Genomic DNA, 7,353 nt, shown 5'->3' with positions numbered 1-7,353 from the left:
AGAATGTCTTGGTTATGTAGTGCTTCTCTGACAGGAATATACAATAAATGGGATGGCTTTAACAAACAGAAGTTTATTCTCTTACAGTTTGGAGGCTTTAAGTCCAAGTTCAAAGGGCCAGGCTCTAGAGGCTGGGGGAAAGCCCCTCAACCTTGGGCTTCAGCTCTGCCTCCTGCTCCCAGCCCACTGAAACTGGAGGCTTTTCTTCACTCAGACAGGTTGACAAGTGAAAAGGCACAGTCCCAATGTTACCAAACAACAAGGCAGGCCATTGATTCAAGTCCACTGAAAGTCCCAAGGTTGGCAGAGCATGGCAGGCTGTCGAATAATGCTATGGCTACTTGCAGGGTTCAAGCATGCCATAAGCTAGAGACCATTCCCAAAGCTGCTTTTTATATATAGGAAGCAGACCACATCCTTAAAGCAGCTACTCAGCTGCTTGGGGTGGATTCCACCGTGGAGATGATTGCCAGTCTCATCATGGAGAATAACTACCACCAGCTTCCCAGCCATTCAACCAGACCCAGCCAAGATGGCACACAACCTTAACTACCACAATGTCCCTCTGCCCTTTCAGCCTGGTGACCAGTGACCTCTTTGAAGACCTCAAGTGTCACCTTCTTTATGATGTTTTATATAAGCTCCCAATTCCATAGGGCAAAGATGAAGATGTCTTCCGTGTCCAAACAGAATCCAGTTTAGACTTTCTCCTCAGCATTTCAGGGCAATCCTTAGTCCCATGTCTAACTCTTTTCCTCATACTGGGAACAACTTGATGGTAAAGGGCATGTCTTATTATTTTGATTTTCTAGTACTGAGCACAGTGTCTGGCATATAGTAGTGCTTGATAAGTGCTTGTGAAACAAAAGAAAGAAGGAAACAAAGAAGGCAGGGAAAAAGGAAGGGGGAAATGACAGCATCATCACTACCATATTTCATGCTAATAATGCATGCCTTCTATGTTTGTTTGCCAACCCACCCTTCCTGCCTCTCCAGGTATTTTTTTAAGTTTGATGTGCTAAGTTTCTTTCATGCTGCTGTAAAAAAAAAAAAAAAATCAGCATAGTATGCTTATGAAAATACCTGTAGAGTAGGGGTGCAGACAGGTTGGCAAACAAACATAGAAGGCACGTGTTATTTGGGGTAAAAATACACTATATATTATTACTTCACTTTTCATTATTTCCTGAAGGGCAAGCATGTGGTAAAACTTTGATCATTATATCTACAGAACATCGAAGATGATTATCAAAGGCATTTTAGGAATTCAATTAGTAGTTTTAGAAAAAGACAAATATGTATTTGTTTTTATATTGGCTATGTGGCCATTGGTGAGTTACTTCCATCCTAAGATTTTAAAAATAAAACAAAACTGGTATGACTATAGTGGGCCTGTTTTAGCTGTCCAGATGCCCTTCCTTTGTTTGGGGGAATTCCTCTATGTTTAAGTTTTTTTGGGGAGGCAGAGCCCTGCCCTCCACAGTAGCTGCAGAGATGACATACTCAACACCCCTTCCAGCCAGAGCACAGGACTCATGACCCAGCTTTTCAGTTAATATGTACCCATAAGGAACAGGAGCTGATGTCATTATAGCAGAGGGTAATTCTTTTCTGGTCGTGATAATGGTGCCAGTAATACTTGAGTCCAGCACCAGCAACCAGTGAACCACAGCAACTGTGGGCATGGCAGCAGCAGCAATGTCCTCACTGACCCATTTGGCAGAGGGGGCTTAGCCAAGGGTCTTATGCTTCACCTCCCTTTGTTTCTGCCCAATGCCCAACCAACCCAGTAGCCAATTCCTTCTTTGCCAAATCAAAGCCTGTTCTTCTTCTCAGTTCTCTCTGGCGAACAGCACCACTACGCTTTCCCCGCAGCTCCTCAAAGCCCTACAGATTCTAGCTCCTGAAAAATTTTTTAACCTCTTTTTCTCCATTCTCAGTGCTGTTACAATACCTTAGGATCTTATCATCTTCCTCCTGGACTATAATAGTCTCCTAATTGGTTGCCTGTTTTTTTTGACCCATTTCCAGACCTTTTTCCTCACCACTACCAAGGCAATCTTTGAAAAATAACAGTCTTCATTTGTCCTAGCAGTTCCCTGAGACACCTTGTATCTCTTCACTAAAGTCCTTTTCTGTGTGTAGTCCTTTCTTCACAACTAAGAAATCCAAAAGTTCTAGAAACTCCTTAAAACCAAAATGTTTGTCATCAAGTTGATTCTGACTCATGGCAACACTGTGTGTTTCAGAGTAAAGGTGCCCTGCATAGAGTTTTCATGGCTGGGACTTTTTGGAATCACATCACCAGATCTTTCTTCTGAGGGACTGCTGGGTGGGTTCAAAACACAAACCTTTTGGTTAGTAGCCAAGGACTTAACCATTGCACCATGCAGGGGTTCCAGGAACTCTTTGGTGGCCCATAAATTCTTCTGACTTTTGTAATATATACCTACCAGTCTGCAGGATTTACAAGTTTGGATGATAAAATATCTGACCCACTAGTGAGTCATTGGTTAGTTCATTTCATTATTAGAAGTATTTTTCTAGGCAGATTATTTTCCACAAAGCCATGTTAGGACAGGTTTTCTTGCCCTAAATCACCTCTCCATGTTTCAGCACAGTGCATGGTATATAATAGGTACTTACTGACTGACTAATGAATGACTGTTTAAAATCCAGCATACCACTGCCTAATTTTACCACATCCAATTGGTAAGATAAACCTCTATACAAACAACAGGATGAAATAGTCTTTAGAGAAACTTCTTTAGACATGTGATTTGATAATAAGACCACTAGAGTAATGTTTGTAGATTTTCTATTAACCAATTAAAGTCAACAGATGTGAACTGATGTTTTCCTCAGGCTGGAGCAGCTCTGGACATTCATGGTTAAGTTATAGCTCATTCATGGTTAAGTTATAAGCTCCTCCATTTGTTGCCTGTGGCCCTTGGATAAATGCTTAATGTCTTTGAGCCTTAGTTTCCTCATCAGTAAAAGATGAGAGTGCTAAACCTTCTTCAAAGCATTGCTACCAGAATCAAAACATTACCAATGCCCATTTCTTTTTGTCTCTAAGTTTAGCTCAGAAATGTGAGCATCTTCTCTGTTTCATATACTAAGTCCCTGTGGATACAGGTGATGAACAAGGTATCCTCCTGCTCTTGAAGAGTTTGCAGTGTAATCAAGGAGATAGATGGGTTAAGGGATCAGTAAATATGGTGAGTGCAGAGCACTGCCAAGAAAGGACAAAGAAGACTCATTAGTGGAGAGAGAGGCAGAAATTGTGAGAGGAATCCTAGAGGAGGTATTCTGTAGAGTCTTAAAGGAGAAACACTGGGAAAGAAGGAATGGACTGCCAAGAAAAATGAGCAGAGGCTAATGTGGAAAATAGCATTTCAGTGTTTCTGGAAGGTAAAGTTCAAGTTGGGGCTGGAATGAAGCCATGGTTGCAGAGAGAGGCAAGCAGTATACGTTTGACAGGGGGATGGGGCTCCAGGGCACAGGGAGCCCCTAAATGATTATAGGGGGAAGTCTTGGTTCAGTGGTAGAATACTTGCCTTCCATGCTTGAGATGTAGGTTTGATTCCTGGCCAATGTGCCTCATGAACAGTCACCATCCATCTGTCAGTGGAGGCTTATGTGTTGTTATGATGCTGAATTGGTTTCAGTGGAGCATCCAGACTAAGAGACTAGGAAGAAAAGCCTGGAGATCTACTTTCAAAAATCAACCAATAAAATCTCTATGGTTCTCAATGGCCCAATCTGCAATCAATCTTGAGGATGGCAAAGGACTAGGCAACAACTTCGTATTGTGCATGGAGTGGCCGTAAGTCAGGGCTGACTGATGGCAGCTAACAATAACAACAAAGGATTATAAGCAGGTAGTTATTTTCAAAATCTTACTCAGGCAACAGTATGGAGGATGAATATTAGAAGGTACCAGACTGGCAGTAGGGAGGTCCATTAGGAACTCATCACCATGGTCAAGATGAAGGATTGTGTGTGCTTAACTAGGTAAATAGTAGAGATGGAGAGGACAGGAGGAAATCAAGCAGTATTCAGAAAAAATTAATCATGTTATGAGAAGGCCTATTAGTCTCCTCAGGGTTCATCTTTGTTCTGTTTCCTGAATATCACCATGGATTGAAGGGGTTTAACTATTGATGGTCACTTGGCACCTGGGGTCCTCTATATGACACTGTGCCCAGCATTAGATTGTGACAATGTGGCTCTACACCATCTTTTATTTATATTCAAGATTGCACAAGTAATGGGAAAGCCTCTAATATTTACCACATCAGGAGATATTTTTGACATGGTATAAATTATTCATCTTTCTGGAATTCCTTGTACACTATTTTACATTTTTCAGACAATCTTATTCAGAAGTTGAAATTAATCTTTACCTCAGGTTTCTGTTCCTTTTTTCACTGGGCAGACTATATCTTTCAGCAAAAAGAATATGAAGGCAAACACGTTATGGCCAAAATGTCGGGGGAAGCTGCCCCATTCTGTTAAATAAAAATGAGGCCAGACAGCTATTTCGGTGGGATCTATATTCCCAGCCCCCAGGCAACTTTAATCTCATCCTGGTGCTCACAGGCTAGGCTGGCAGGCAGACTGTCCAAATAGGGAACGAAGAGATGTAGATATGCTGGCTCTGTTCCCAGGAGGCCAAGTCAGGATGAGAATCAGTATTTCAATAGCTGGAGATTAGGTAACCCACACATCAAACCTTTTCTGTTAGGGAAACAAACATGAATATCACAAGACATTCTCTATTTCTCACATACTGATATGGATGAAGTGTTTGACTCATCTGCAGAAACGTACCGGTTATTCTTGTACTTTTTGGACTAGTACAAGTTTGTAAACAATCCTCAGAAGAGTCTGAGGCTGCTTAAAGAGAGGGCTGCCAATAAAAACATGTCTTTAGCTGCCAACAAGTCGAGCCTTGACGCATGGTGACCCCATGCACGATGTGATCAGACTACTGCACTCCGTAGAGTTTTCATTGACTGACTTTTGGAAGTAGATGGCCAGGCCTTTCTCCCTAGTCTGTCTTTGCCTGGAACCTCTGCTGAAACCTATTCAGCTTCATAGCAACTCCAGTGTACTGGCAGGGAATTGAACTCAGGTCTCCCACATAGAAAGCAAGCATTCTACCACTGCATTACCCCTGCCTCCCTCAAATAAGATTTTCACAGCAGCAATAAGCAGTTTTTCAGAGCAAAGGGGATACAGAGCAGGGTTCTAAGCATGATTCTCTGCTCTTCTGTTGTTGAGAAAATGAAAGCTGATGAAATCAGACAGGATAGAATTTGGCTTTGGGTATGCCCAGATTTGTCAGACCTCCTTGACGTTAACTCCCTCCCAACACACACACACACATACAAAGTTTGGAAAATATAGGCAATCACAAGTTAATCTCAGCCAAGTAGTATAGTTCCTATTTGTATCAAAGGAAAAATCATTGAAACCACAGTGTGATTAGTATCAACTCATACACTGAGACATGCATTTGCAGGTGTAACTGGGGGGATTTCAAACTTACCTTTTCTTCTTCAAAAATAATGAATGGAAACAACTACCTAAAGGAAAGGGGTTTTCCTCCAGGAGAGATTATGGCTCACATATCCTAGGGCAGACTCAGGATTTCCCAGAGCCAAATGGGCTTTTTCTAGGGCATGCCTTGGTCTAGCACTTCCAGGTGTCCACAGAGACAGAAGAAATAAGGCAGAAGGGAGGGGTGGCCAAGGGCAGCAACTGAAAGATCTAATTGCAACTCTGACAAGCATCAGAAGATCAAAGGAGTCTCCCTTTGGTTCTTTGATCTCTTGATAACCACTTTTAGCATCCTCCCCTGGCAGGGCCTGGGGCAATCAGCCCTCCCTTCTAACTCCCTCATCTCTTTCTAGTTTAAATAATCCAACTGTTAAGCATTTTCAAAGAGGTGAAAATAAACAAATACTTTGAGATCCAACTCACTTACTGGATTTATGAAAACGTGGTTACCATACTAATATTAGTTTGGACAATAAAAATGAACACTATAACAGTTGCCGTGTATTGACTCTGACTCTTGGTGACCCCACGTGTGTCAGAGTAGAACTGTGCTCCACAGAGTTTTCAATGGCTGAATTTTCAGAAGCAGATCATCAGGTCTTTCTTCTGAGGCACCTTTGGGTGGACTTGCACATTTCAGTGAACAGCCAAGTGCATTAACCATTTGCACCACCCAAACTAAGTGCTGGAGCCAGGATTCTAATCCAAGTGTCTCTGACTTCTAAACTCAATGGAGCAGGACCAAGCCTGAGGCTAGTGAAATCATTCCAAACTGAACAGGTTTTTTTTTCATTCCAGATAACTCTTTTCATGTTAATCAGAAGCTCTAGATCTTATCCTCTAGAACTCTCTGTTCTGCCATTAGAAATGGAGGAGTATGGGAAATCCAATATAAGAAAGGGGAATAATTCTGAAGTAGGGTTTGAGGTACTCAAAATAAATAAAAAATAGTCACTGGTGGTTTTCCTGACACAGGTGAGCCTGTGTAAACTCATTAACCTCCACTGAGTTCAAGCTAGGCCACCAGTTTGCTATGCAATCTTATTGTTCTTTATTCCCTAGGACAGCTGTTCTCAAACTCCATCATGCATCAGAATCACCTGGAGGGCTTGTTAAAAGCCCTCAGCTTGCTGATCAGCCACCAGAATGTCTGACTCAGTAGGTCTGGAGTGGGGCCCAAGAATTTACATTTCTAACAAGTTCTTAGGTGATGCTGATGTTGCTGGTCTAGGGGTTACACTTTGAGAACCCCTGCTTTAGGACTGGAAATGGAATTTTACTTAAAATAATATTATACAGTGTTTGGAACTTAAACCCTACCCTCTGGAATTCAAGACCACTGTACACTTCTCATTAGGAGCTCTGGTGGTATAGTACCTAAGTTGTCTGTCTGTTAACCAGAAGGCTGGTGGTTCAAACCTACCACCCACTTCTTGGAAGGAAGCTTGGGCAATCTACTTCCATAGTGATACCACCTCGGAAACCCAAGGAGGCGTCGCTACGAGTTGGGTCCAACTTGACAGCAGTGAGTTAGGTTTTTTGTTTTGTTTTGTTTTTCCTTTTTTATGCCTCTTATCTCCATCACTTGAAAATCTCTTTAAAAAGTCTGCATTCTTTCACTCACTAATAGATTTGAATTAGACACCCACTGTGTTCTAAGGGGAGTCCCTGGGTGGTGCAAACCACTAATGATCCTGGCTTCTAACCAGAAAAAGTGGAAGTTTGAGTTCACACAGAGGTGCCTCAAAAAAAAGGCCTGGCAAGATGATTGTTGTTGTTGTTGTT

Source organism: Orycteropus afer, unplaced genomic scaffold (assembly GCF_000298275.1).
Source record: "Orycteropus afer afer isolate SDZICR_OR568_19922 unplaced genomic scaffold, OryAfe1.0 scaffold00012, whole genome shotgun sequence".
NCBI lineage: Eukaryota > Metazoa > Chordata > Mammalia > Tubulidentata > Orycteropodidae > Orycteropus > Orycteropus afer.
The sequence above is the reverse complement of the archived record's forward strand: the minus strand, read 5'-3'. Positions refer to the sequence as shown.